The sequence below is a fragment of the Xyrauchen texanus genome, chromosome 25, assembly GCF_025860055.1.
Source record: "Xyrauchen texanus isolate HMW12.3.18 chromosome 25, RBS_HiC_50CHRs, whole genome shotgun sequence".
In the NCBI taxonomy this organism is placed as follows: Eukaryota; Metazoa; Chordata; class Actinopteri; order Cypriniformes; family Catostomidae; genus Xyrauchen; species Xyrauchen texanus.
This window is the reverse complement of record NC_068300.1, coordinates 235,009-249,087: the sequence shown is the minus strand read 5'-3', so window position 1 is coordinate 249,087 and position 14,079 is coordinate 235,009. Positions and strand designations below refer to the sequence as shown.

General features: G+C 40.7%; 2 pseudogenes; both read left to right on the top strand.

Annotated features, from left to right (window-relative positions):
* Positions 1-575: 575 nt before the first annotated feature.
* On the top strand, positions 576-694 carry LOC127619381 (uncharacterized; annotated as a pseudogene).
* Positions 695-2,848: 2,154 nt separating this feature from the next.
* Positions 2,849-2,967, top strand: LOC127619380 (uncharacterized; annotated as a pseudogene).
* Positions 2,968-14,079: the final 11,112 nt, after the last annotated feature.

The window sequence follows — 14,079 nt, the reverse complement described above, 5'->3', positions numbered from 1 at the left end:
TTATTTATTTATCCTTGGAAATTGGTTGTTTGATTGATTTTCTTTCATTTAGCTTTCTCTGTGGCAAAGGACAGCCTGCTCATTTATCTTGCCTCCTACAGAAAGCAGTAGAGGGTTTGTTTTTTTTTGCTCTTTCTTGACTGCAACATACAGAGTAGGAAAGTACAAACAAAGTGCAGTGCTTCCAAAATTTGGTGGACACATCCAAAAGAAAGTGTCCTGAGGTCATTTTTTAAGTAGAGAAGAGTTTTCTTTGGCCACTGGATTATTATTATGTGTTAAGCATATAATTGTGCAGCTGAGTATGCCCTCTTTTAGCAAACCACACGGAAGCTATGACACAGGTATGCAGAAAAAGGTATTGTGGACGACTCCTGTGAAATTGAATGAATAGAGAGGAGGCACTTACCTTTTCAAAAAGAGAAATAAATAAAAATAGACAATGTCTGAGAGGAAAGGGCCTGTTGTCTCTTTTTTAGAGCTGCAGTACAAGACATATTTTAATGATGGGAGAGCAGCATAAGGATGCGTGCAGTGCGCTTGCTTTAAATGGCCTGCTGGTAGCCGCAGCACTCGCTTATGGCCATACCACCCTGTGCAGGCCCGAACTCGTCTGATCTCGGAAGCCAAACAGGGCTGGGCCTGGTTAGTACTTGGATGGGAGACTTCCTGGGAATACCAGGTGCTGTAGGATTTTGCTTTTCCTTGTTTGTTTTAACTCATACACTCCCCCTGTCTCAACTGGGATTTATTTATTTATCCTTGGAAATTGGTTGTTTGATTGATTTTCTTTCATTTAGCTTTCTCTGTGGCAAAGGACAGCCTGCTCATTTATCTTGCCTCCTACAGAAAGCAGTAGAGGGTTTGTTTTTTTTTGCTCTTTCTTGACTGCAACATACAGAGTAGGAAAGTACAAACAAAGTGCAGTGCTTCCAAAATTTGGTGGACACATCCAAAAGAAAGTGTCCTGAGGTCATTTTTTAAGTAGAGAGGAGTTTTCTTTGGCCACTGGATTATTATTATGTGTTAAGCATATAATTGTGCAGCTGAGTATGCCCTCTTTTAGCAAACCACACGGAAGCTATGACACAGGTATGCAGAAAAAGGTATTGTGGACGACTCCTGTGAAATTGAATGAATAGAGAGGAGGCACTTACCTTTTCAAAAAGAGAAATAAATAAAAATAGACAATGTCTGAGAGGAAAGGGCCTGTTGTCTCTTTTTTTAGAGCTGCAGTACAAGACATATTTTAAAGGGTAACTAAACCCCTGCTCAGAGTCTGACTCCACCCACTAGCAATATTTGAAAAATGCTTGAAAAGTGGGCAGACCCCAGTGGGGATAGAGGGGACGAACCGAGGGCGGGGCTGAACGGGAGGGGGCATGCACCTGAGACCCGTAGTGACAGATTAATTGACAGCTGCTGTCAGACTCTAAAATGGAGAGTGACTGGAGTGACAGAAGTAGCTTTGCCACGGAGCGGTCTTTTGAAGTCGAGGACCTTTCTCCCCCACCTTCACCTGAAGTGGAGGAGGGTGATTTGTCTGTGGACACAGGGCGGTTTTAACTCCCTGTTGAGCATCTGAGTGCGCATTCACCTTCACTCACGTGCAGGAAAAACAAACGAAATGCTGTTCAGTGATGTTTATCCTTTTAGCAGGATTTTTATTTAGCAAGCTTCACTTGAACATAACATCAGTTAGCTGTTCTCTTAACTTAGAAGAATGTGACATAAAGCGTAACGTCATCATGTACAAAACCGTATACCTCCAAATAAAACTATACAGTCAATACCGTAATACAATGTATAAGGGTGCAATACGTTTAACACTCCCGCATCGCGAACGCACGTTTGTCTACCCCAGAGGATTAACTTTAGCCTAACCATAAATTGTGATTCAAATATATATGATCACTCACCTCAAGACGCCGCTGCGGTGGTGGAGTCCAAGCAGGAGGAGCAGCGTTTGGCACTGCGTCGCTTTTCAGCGCAAGCTGTTTGGAGAAGCCCATTTCCACCTCCATTGCGTTGGAGAAGCAATCCCGCGTAAAATGCAGTTTGCACACTCCTCCAGCACTAGGCGGGAACTCGCGGTCTTCCAGAACAAGGACGTGCAACCCCTGGTGCCTAATTTCCAAGTCTATATGGAAAGCAATACAGTCCAGCAGTGCTGTTGCAACCAGAAACACTACACCTACGTACCATCCTGACCACTGTACTAAATACAGATAATCTACGCTAACTTGAAGCTATCCTAACTGATGCAATACTATGCTACTAACTAACTATGCTTCTAACAATACTACACTAACAAATATGCTAATTAACTACCTAGGCTACACAAAATAATCTAAATAACTATATAAATGCTATGCTAAATAGATGCTAAAATACTCTATCCTGATCGTTTTCTATACTCGCAATTCCAACTCCTGACTCGCTACAGTGGTTTCGATGAAACGAGATGGTTTTTATACTGCCATGGGCGTGGTAGCTCGTACCAAGGGCGTGGTGAGTTGGAACCTGCTTATGTCAGCTGTCACCGCTTACGTCACGAAGTACCGCAAACAGCCAATAGGAAAATTCAACTGCAGTAGCCACCGTTCAACCTGAAGAGGGCAGCACTCAGACGTTTTTACACCATATATTGTAGAATTAAAACACTTTATACACAAATGTCAAAAAAATTACTTGAATCAATGACCAGTACTAATAAAGCCCCATTCTTACAGATCATTAACTAAAAAAAGTTGGTTTAGGGTTTAGTTACCCTTTAATGATGGGAGAGCAGCATCAGGATGCGTGCAGTGCGCTTGCTTTAAATGGCCTGCTGGTAGCCGCAGCACTCGCTTACGGCCATGCCACCCTGTGCAGGCCCGAACTCGTCTGATCTCGGAAGCCAAACAGGGCTGGGCCTGGTTAGTACTTGGATGGGAGACTTCCTGGGAATACCAGGTGCTGTAAGATTTTGCTTTTCCTTGTTTGTTTTAACTCATACACTCCCCCCTGGCTCAACTGGGATTTATTTATTTATCCTTGGAAATTGGTTGTTTGATTGATTTTCTTTCATTTAGCTTTCTCTGTGGCAAAGGACAGCCTGCTCATTTATCTTGCCTCCTACAGAAAGCAGTAGAGGGTTTGTTTTTTTTGCTCTTTCTTGACTGCAACATACAGAGTAGGAAAGTACAAACAAAGTGCAGTGCTTCCAAAATTTGGTGGACACATCTGAAAGAAAGCGTCCTGAGGTAATTTTTTAAGTAGAGAAGAGTTTTCTTTGGCCACTGGATTATTATTATGTGTTAAGCATATAATTGTGCAGCTGAGTATGCCCTCTTTTAGCAAACCACATGGAAGCTATGACACAGGTATGCAGAAAAATTTATTGTGGACGACTCCTGTGAAATTGAATGAATAGAGAGGAGGCACTTACCTTTTCAAAAAGAGAAATAAATAAAACTAGACAATGTCTGAGAGGAAAGGGCCTGTTGTCTCTTTTTTAGAGCTGCAGTACAAAACATATTTTAATGATGGGAGAGCAGCATAAGGATGCGTGCAGTGCGCTTGCTTTAAATGGCCTGCTGGTAGCCGCAGCACTCGCTTACGGCCATACCACCCTGTGCACCCCTGTGAATTAGACCAGTTGGTACAATCCAGGAAGTGTTTGGCTGCAGTAGGTGAGAGAGGCTCACCAAACTTTTTTTTGTGTGTTTTTTGTGTTTAAATAAGTCTTTATTTCTATTAGTGGTTAGTTTTTTCTTTTTTTTAGTTTTCTTCGTCCCAGCAGTTTGCGCTGTTGGGGGGGAACTTCAGTATATTTTAGCGCTTTTTTTTTTGTGTTTTTTTTTGTTGTTTTTTTTTTGTTTTTGATCCTTTTGTTTATAATGGATGGATCCACGGTGATGGACATGGCAATGGCAGAGTAAATACGGCGTGGGAATGACAATGGACTGGCTAAAAGACAACGAGATGGTAAAGAAAAGGATAATGAAAGAAGAAAAGAAAGTGTGAAAAGAGTGTACTTGAAGGAAGCGACGGTGACAGTGGAAGTAGGACAATTGAAAGATGTGAGGGCGGTAGACATTATTAATGCAGAGATGGAGCGGATTGGTGAAGGAAGGATACTAGCGGTCAGACCCAAACAAACTAAGGAGTACGAGGTGACGCTGGAACATGAAGAAGACACAGAGATGTTAATGGATGGGCTGACAATTAATGGAACTAACTTAGAGGTAAGGAGACTGCAAAACCGAGATTACATTGTCTCCTTCATGCATCTGCCTGTCTACATGGCTGATGAGGAGATTATTGATAAATTGGAAGGATGGGGAGTTTCCCCAATATCGAAAATAAAAAGACGAGTGTATCCGGGCACCAACATTGAGGATGGAATAAGGTTTGTCAGAACACATTTCCCAAAAGAAGTTGCCTCCCTCCCATACAGTACAAGAATGGAAATGGCAGAGGGCCCACAATATTTCTGGGTGATGCACAGCCACCAGGTGAAAACCTGTCGGCTGTGCATGAGCCCGGACCATGTGGTGAAGGATTGCCCGGAGTTTAAATGTTTTAAGTGTGAGGAGAGGGGGCAATTCGCGAGAGACTGCAATGCAGTAAGGTGCCCGGATTGTAATTTGGTTTTAAATAAGTGTGAGTGTGGGATGGGAAATGAGGAGGAAGTGGATAAACAGCAAGTGGACGAGCAGATGCATGAACGAGACAATGTGCAACGGGAAGAAGAAACAATACAAGAGGGCGAAACAACAGCGACCAAGGACACTGAACAGCATGAAAAAGAACATAATGATCAAGAGGAACAATCACAACAGAACGAGGGAACTTGGACTCAGATGGGTTTAACGGAAAATGTGCAAAGTGCTTTGGAAGATGGGGTACAAAATGATCAAGGGAATAATGGACTGATGGATATACAACAGGATGGATTTGTAATAGATTTCGATGAACAAGCGGTTGGAATGGAATGAGACGAGGAGGAACAAAAGGAAGACAAACAAGCGAAATCATCGAAAAGAAGAAGGCCAATAAAGGTAACACCAAATTTAGACACTGCCAGGAAAAAAGGAATTAAAAAAGACTCTATTGAGACTGGGAATAAGTTTGATGTGCTAAAGGACTTGAAGGAGATGGACTAAGATGATGGATCTTATCAACATTCTTATATGTTTTATGCTGTTAAGAATTGTTAATTTTAATGCCAGAGGACTTTTAGATATAAGAAAATTTGAGAAAATGAAGGAAATGTGCAAAAGTGAAGATGTGATTTTATTACAAGAGACTAACTGGAGGGAAAGTTTTATGACAGAAATAATGAAAAGTTGGAATGGAGAGATCTTATATAATAATGGGGATGATAGGTATGGCAGAGGTGTAGCGGTTTTAATAAAGGAAAACAGTGGTGTAACATGTAAGAAAATATACAATGATAAAGAAGGGAAATGTATGGCTGTAGAAATGGTCTTTGAAGGAAAAGAAATAGTTGTGATTAATGTTCATGCGCCAAATGAAGAGAATGAAAAGAAATAGTTTTTTAGTGTTTTAAGAGAATTTTTAAAGGAATACAAAGAAGTTATTATGATGGGTGATTTTAATACTGTTTTTAGCAAAATTGAAATGGGTGAGGGAATGGTTTTTAGAAATGACAAAGGAAGAAAAGAGTTGGAATTATTAATAGAAGAAAACAACATGATTGATATATGGCGAGAAAGAAATGGAAAAATTAGAGAATATTCAAGGAGGCAATTAGTGGGAAATTTTATGTACAAAACAAGAATTGATTTTATATTATGTACAAGGAACGTGGAAGGTTTTATTGGTAGTATTAAATATGAGGAATCAAGCTTAAGTGATCACAAACCAATTTTTATGCAAGTAGACTGGAGTTCTGTGAAAAGATTTTAAAGAATGAAGGTTATGTTTTGAGTGTTAAAGAAATTATTGAAACGGAAAAGAAGAACAAAATGTACATTGAAGATAAAAGAATATGGTGGGAAAATACTAAATATTTAGTTAAAAAGTTTACAATAAAGTACTGCAAGTTAATACAGAAAAGCAAGAGAAACAAGGAGAGAGAAATAAGGGAAAAATTGAAAAAAGAATGAAATGAGAATGGGGGAGATATACAAAAAATAAAAGAATTAGAGGGAATATTGAAAGAAATGGAAGAGGAAAAATATGAGGGAGCAAGACTAAGAAGTAAGGCAAAATACACAGTGGAGGGCGAAAAATGCACAAAGTTTTTCTTTAATTTAGAAAAAAGTAGAGGGAAAGCGAAAATGATAAAAGAAATAAGAGGAAATAATGGAGTAGTTGTAGAAACAAATGAGGAAATTCTAAAAGAAATAAAATCATACTATGAGAATTTGTTTAGTGCAGAGGGAGTGAAAGAAGAAGAGAAACTGGAGTTATTGAAACAAATAAAAACAACAGTTGGGGAACAAGACAAAAAAGAGTGGGATAGAGAGATAAGTGAAGAAGAGATAAAAAGAGCAATAAGTGATTTAAACAAAAAGAAAAGTCCAGCTATAGATGGTTTGTGGAGTGAATTTTATATCGTTTTAAAAGATTTTTTAACTAGCATTTTAAAAGAAGTATATGCAGATATTTTTAACAAAGGAGAATTGAACCAAAGAATGGGAATGGGTTTAATGAAATTGATATACAAGCGAAAAGGAGAGAAGATAGATTTGAAGAATTACAGACCAATTACGATGTTGAATACTGACTTAAAGATTTTGTCAAAAATTTTAGCCAACAGATTGAGGGAAGTAATGCCGAGTATAATTAAAACCAACCAAGTGTACGGAGTGAAAGGAAGAGACATAGCAGATACAACAATAAGTATAAAAGATACGATAAGATACATACATGACAAGAACAAAGAAGGGTATATAATTAGTTTAGATTTCGAAAAAGCGTTTGACAGAGTGGAACATGAATTTTTATTTGGTATTTTAAAAAGTTTTGGTTTTGGAAGAAATTTTATTAAATGGATAACAATTTTATACAAAGGAGCAGTAACAAAAATTAAATGTAATGGCTTTTTAACACAGTGTTTTAAAGTTACTAGATCAATAAGGCAAGGATGTCCACTCTCAGCTCTTTTATATTCTTTAGTTTCTGAACCACTAGGTCTAGCCATAAAGCAAGAAATGGGAATTAATGGAATAAGTGTTGAGGGAGAAAAGAACAAAATATTTCAGTATGCGGATGATACTACAGTGATAGTAAAGGATCTAGAGAGTGTTAAAAAAGCAATAAGAATCGTGGAGATGTTTTGTAAGGGATCAGGAGCTAAAGTAAATGGAGAAAAAAACAGTGTACATGAGATTTGGAGGGGCAAAAGATTTAACAAATAGCTTTGCTTTTAAGGAAACAAAAGAAATAAGGATTTTAGGTGTTTTAATGGGAATGGATGAAAAGAAGGTAGGAGAAACAATGTGGGAAGAATTATTAGGGGGTATTGAAAGGAGGATGAATTTTTGGAAACTGAGAACTTTAACTTTGAAAGGGAAGGTTTTAATTCTGAATGTTTTAATGGTTTCAAAATTATGGTATGTTTTATATGTGTCACCTATGCCATTGTGGGCAGAAAAAAGGCTGAAAAAATGTTTTTTAGATTTTTTATGGGAAGGGAAGCCAGCAAGAATTGCATACAACACACTAATAGGAGCAGTGGAGAAGGGAGGTTTGGGCTTAATGGATTTAGAACAAAGGAAGAACAGTTTAAGAGTAAAAATAATACAAAAGTTGTAACACTCCCCAAAATCTTAAAGTGGAGTTTACACTATTTTGGGATCAACCGTACCATTTCTAAAGATAGGTATTGGAGTAGAGAAAATAAATATATCAACACTGATGAAAAATCAATAAACCCAAGTGTATTAACAAACCAATAATATTTATAACAATCAAGGTGTGGTGTATATACATGTAAAAGTGAAGTCCAGAGTGCACAGAGTTATATACAGTGTTCAGATCAGCCTCACCGGGAAGTTTGATAGTCCGTGAGCACGACCAAGTGATGAAGTGATGAAGTGATGACTGACCAATGTCCTCTGATAAAAAGTAATCCTGGCTGCGAGCCAAACGAATAACCTCCAGGAGGAACGGCATCTCAGCGCTCCCAGGACAGTCACCAGCGTAATCCAATTTGTGAATGAACGGGTTTGTAGATGTGCGTACTCGCAAATGAGCCCCGAAAACCGGCATAGCGGTTCCTTAAATAGAAAGTCAATGATACTTCCGGTTTACGTGGCAGGAAAACACGTAACATGAAAACACGCGAAGATCTCGCGTGAACAGAGATGGGGATCAACACACAACAGCTGAGGGATTGACAGATAACAGGGGAAAGCAATATAACTAATAAGCAATAATGACAAACATAATTAGTTTAATGTCATAACCCATATATATATCACATCCCCTTATGTGGCCACGCTACATAGATCCCCCCCCAGCCATCGGCATAGGAGGAGATCGTCCGTACCAGCGTTTCAGGTTAACCACATTTAAAATATCTGTTTTACATGGGTCTCCCCAACGAACAGTGTAATTTATTGGCCCCATTTTTTTTATTATTTCAGCTGGTCCCTCCCACTTGGGCGCTAGCTTAGCAGAGTATTTATTTGAGGAAGACGAGAGAGGGTGAGTTTTAACCCAGACTAGATCACCCGGCTGAAACTGCGCATCTTTCTGTCAGGCATTATAGTATCTAGCTTGTCTAGATTGTTGCACCCCTACTCGGTACTTTACCTCCTCTGCCATGATGTTCTGTCTTTCAATTATGTTATATGAGGTTTGGTCAGGAGTGGGGTTTTTGAGGATTAACCTCTCTAATGGACCGTGTTGCTGTCTGCCGAACATTAATTCAGCCGGAGTGCTCCCTGTAGTTTCTTGATGTGCTGTGTTGATAGCAAATCTTAATTCAGCCAACCACTGGTCCCAGCTCTCATGATGTTGTCCCACATATGATGCAATCATTTTTTTTAACATCCTGTTAATTCTTTCCGTCAGGTTTGTCTGAGGGTGATAGCTGGTAGTAAGTTTTTGAATACTTCCCCAGGATTTGCAGAGCTCTGCGAGCACATTGGAGGTGAATTGGGCTCCCCGGTCAGAAATGATGTATTTTGGGACCCCCCATCGGGTAAAGATTTCTTCCCTGAGAATTTTGACAATCTTAGGGGTCTTACTATCTCGAAGGGGGAACAACTCTACCCATTTGGTGTAATAATCAACAAACACCAGTAAGTAAGTGTTTTGTTTCTTACTGGTCGGGAAAGGTCCCATGAAATCCATCCCCCAAGTGTGACCTGGTTCAGTAACTTGCGTATGAGGTAAGAATCCGCTTGGTTTGGTATTTTCATGTTTATAGTTTTGACAGGTATCGCATCCTTTGACGTACTGCCAGATATCCTTACGGACAGTGGGCCACCACGCCACCTCCAAGAGCCTCAGTAAGGTTTTCAGCCATCCCAGATGTCCTCCCAGCGGGTTATCGTGTACGTAATGCAAGAAACCAGGAATGAATGCCTGAGGAACAACCAGTTGGAATTTATTTCCATTGTTCTTGACAGGAACCCAGCGATATAACACCCCCTGGTGGACCTCAAAGGTAATTTGATTTTCTTGAACCTTTCTGGTTTTTTGGGCCAGTTGGAGGAGAGACACCGTATTGTCATGTCTTTGTGATTGTGAGATTTCCTCTAACGTGTGGGGTATGTCTGAGGCACATTTTGATTTTACTATGGCCAGACAGGGCACACTTTCACTTTCAGAGGATTCACAGACTCGTGACAAGGCATCTGGACCCAGGTTCAGACATCCTCTTCTGTGATGTACTTGGAAGATGAATTGCTGTAACCTAAGAGTCCACCGGGTCAGCCGAGAGGAGGTTTTAGGGCTATTGAAGGCCCAAGTTAAGGCAGCATGGTCACTATAAATGTCGAACTGTCTTCCTTCCAGGTAATGTTTCCACTTTTCCACCACCCAGACTACAGCTAGACACTCTTTTTCAGCCGTTGAATAATTCACTTCGGGTCCACGCAATGTTCGAGATGCGTAAGCTATTACCCGTTCCCCCTCAGGAGTTTGCTGGGTAATAATGGCTCCTAAACACACATCACTGGCATCTGTATGAACCTGGAAAGGTTGGTTGAGGTCAGGTTGCATCAATACTGGGGGGTTCTGTAATATTTGTTTAATATTCTCCAGGCTGGTTTGACACTCAGGAGTCCAATCCCACTTCACTCCTTTCTTTTTTAGATTGTTTAATGGAGCTGTGATGTCGGCAAAATGGGGAATGAACTTGTGGTACCACCCGGCTAATCCCAAGAAGCGTTGGAGGGCTTTAATGTCTTTGGGAGGAGGATATTCAGCTACCGCTGTGGTCTTTTCAGGGTCGACCTCTACTCCTTTCTCTGAGACTATATGTCCAAGAAACTTCAGCTGCTTCTTAAAGAAGTGACACTTCTTCATGTTCAGGGTAAGTGATGCTTGGTTTAGTCGTTGCAGGATGGTGTTCAGATGTTGTACATGTTCTGGTAAAGACCGTGAATGGATTATGATGTCATCAATGTAAACGAAACAAAACTTCCCTCTCAACTCTGCCAGGACCTTCTCCATCAGCCTCTGGAAGGTGGCAGCGGCATTCCGTAATCCATATGGCATGGAGCGGAACTGGAATAGACCTTGGGAGGTGATGAAGGCTGTTTTAGCTTTGCTACCTTCCTCCATTTCAACCTGCCAGTACCCTGACTGCAAATCCAATGTGCTGAACCAGGAGGCGCCTTCCATGGATTCTAAGATGTCATGAATGATGGGCATTGGATAAGCGTCAGGTACGGTCTTACTATTAAGCCTCCTATAGTCCACACAGAACCTGTAGGAACCATCGGGTTTGGGGACCAGGACTACAGGTGATGACCAAGGAGAGAAAGAAGGCTCGATGATATGGTCTCGTAGCATTTGTTCTACTTGCTCATCAATAATCCTCTTCTTGAAAGGTGAGACACTATAAGCTCTGGATCTCATGGGCATTTCGTCGGACAGTGTAATTTTGTGCTGTTCCACAGAGGTTTTTCCCAAGACTTGACAAGTGGTACGAGGCCAATTTTCCATCAGCTTTTTTAATTCCTCCTGATTGTCGGAGTCCCAGCTGGGAACAACTTGTGTGGGTAAATCATATGCGGCTGAATTCCAGGTTGGAGGTAAGGCATAATATAGACTCACCGCAGCTGTCGTACCTATGTTTTCACCCATCAGACGTGAAGACAGCATCGGATTTATAAGTGCAGTTAGGAATGGATGATAAACATATCCTTTGCCCATTTTCAGACCATATCTCCAGTGTCCCACGTCCACTATGGCTTCAGCGGCTCTCAGGAAGTCCAGACCAGCTATAAGGGGAAAGGCCAGGTGAGCATCCTTCATAACATAGGTGTCCAACCTGCATATCTTGTCATGCCACTCATAACAGACTGTTTTCCTGTTGATCGCCTGGTGCATTTTTCCATCAGCCATAATGAACCGTTGAAGAGGGGCTGAAGGGTTAGGTTTCGCTTCACCTCCTAACTGTCTCCACAGGCTTTCCTGCATAAGGGTGTATGTGCTCCCTGTATCCAGCACCGCCTTCACCTCTTGTCCTTTTATTGTTATTGGCACTACTAGAAGGGATGTCATTGGGTGGAGTTGAGCAATGGATACTCCTGCTAGATTTTTAGAGGTATGGCGTTCAGGTGGTCTTTTATTTGTTTCTTTGCTGTTCAATTTTCCCACTTTCTGCCAGTAATCTTTTGCTCCCATCCAGTCCTTCTCCACCATAGATCCCACCTTCACCAGCTGTTCCACTGATTTCACTGTCCCTCTCAGACAGCCCGCAACCCTTGGGTTGATGTTATTGAGAATACGGCTCACCATCTCCTCTTCTGTCATGGCCGTCTTCCATTTGAGGCAGAGGGCTCGGTAATCATAGGCGAAATCTCTCAAACGCTGATTGGGTTGCTGCACCAGTGACCTCAACTTGTCTTCCACTTCTGTAAGGTAATCCTCTGGGAGAAATGCAGACATAAAAGCATTTTTGAAAGACTGCCAATCATTGATCTTGTTTTTTCAGCCTTCCACCAACTCTGAGCGGGTCCTTTGAGCACGGTACTCAGGGTGTCAATGAGCTCCACACTAGGCAGGGGTCTAATGGCCAGATAATTTTCGACCTGTTCGACGAAATGGAGTACGTCGGATGTCTCGCTAGACTCCCCGAAGGAAGGAAATTCCAAACGGATAGGGGGTTTCCCACAGAAAGATGACATACTGGGCATACATGAAGGGTGAGCCAGGTTAGATACTTGTGCTCCAGCAGTGACGTCATAGGTAGCGTTGCCTCTGTTAACAGGGGGGACTTTAAGTCTTGTTGCTGGTACAGGAGTTTTCAAGGCATTAACTGTAGATGGGGAAGAGGCAGGGTAAAAAGTCTGTACTTGAGATCGAGATGGGGTACTGGTGAATCTTATTTTTTTCATTTGATTTTCCCATCTTGCATCTCTCCGCAGGAAACAATCAACCACCGCTCTCTCCAACTTCTCTATAGACCTCTGGAAGTGAACTTCTAAGTCTGCTAAGCCAGCGTCCACTGCCTCCCGGAAACTAGTTTCCCTATTAAGGGAACTATCTACAGACTGTTGTAATTCCTGTTCATTATGTTGTATTTTTGCATTAAGAGCCAATAAATCCACCTTGAGTTAATCAATCTCCATTTGCATTGTCTGTACAACATTTATATTCAGTACTTCTCTTTCATCATCATCATCATCATCATCATCATCAGAATTATACATTGAACTCAAAACAGATGCTATTTCATCTGTCGGGTTACGTCTGGTAACAAACGGGCCCGCAGTGAAATCAGCATCCTCAGTTTCCTCAGAGCTACACCTTAACTCATTTACTTCATTCTCAATTTCATCAGTATTTACATTCATTATTCCACCATTTGCTTGTGTCATGTCTTCCATATTTATGAACACAAAAAAACACTAAATAGTCAACAAATAGAAACAGCACATAGTTCCCCGTACGGGCCACCACTATGTAACACTCCCCAAAATCTTAAAGTGGAGTGTACACTATTTTGGGATCAACCGTACCGTTTCTAAAGATAGGTATTGGAGTAGAGAAAATAAATATATCAACACTGATGAAAAATCAATAAACCCAAGTGTATTAACAAACCAATAATATTTATAACAATCAATCAATCAAGGTGTGATCAAGGTGTGATCTCATCGCTCCCAGGACAGTCACCAGCGTAATCCAATTTGTGAATGAACAGGTTTGTAGATGTGCGTACTCGCAAATGAGCCCCGAAAACCGGCATAGCGGTTCCTTAAATAGAAAGTCAATGATACTTCCTGTTTACGTGGCAGGAAAACACGTAACATGAAAACACGCGAAGATCTCGCATGAACAGAGATGGGGATCAACACACAACAGCTGAGGGATTGACAGATAACAGGGGAAAGCAATATAACTAATAAGCAATAATGACAAACATAATTAGTTTAATGTCATAACCCATATATATATCACATCCCCTTATGTGGCCACGCTACAAAGTACTTAGACGAAGAAAACAAAACGGCATGGAAAAAGACAATGGAATATTTTTTAAGTAAATGTGGGGTTTTTAGTCTAGGGGATAATATACTGTGGATGAGAACAAAGAAATGGATGACAGAGGGGTTGCCAGATGTTTACAAGGAACTGATGAGCGCCTGGGGTAAATTTTTAAGTAATGTACATTTTAATCCACAAGGTAGAGAGAACATCTTAAATCAGCCTTTATTCTTAAACAACGGCATATTAAATCAAGGAAAGGAGATATTTTTTAACAAGTGGTGGGAGCTGGGAATTAAAAAAGTAAGAGATGTTTTATATGAGTTTAAAGAGGGTTTTTTACCAGTGCAATACATTGTAGATGTAATGGAGGAGGCAAAGGAGGACTTTAGCAGACAGTAGATAATAAACAAATATGAAATAATCCAAAAGGCAATACCCAAAGACTGGATA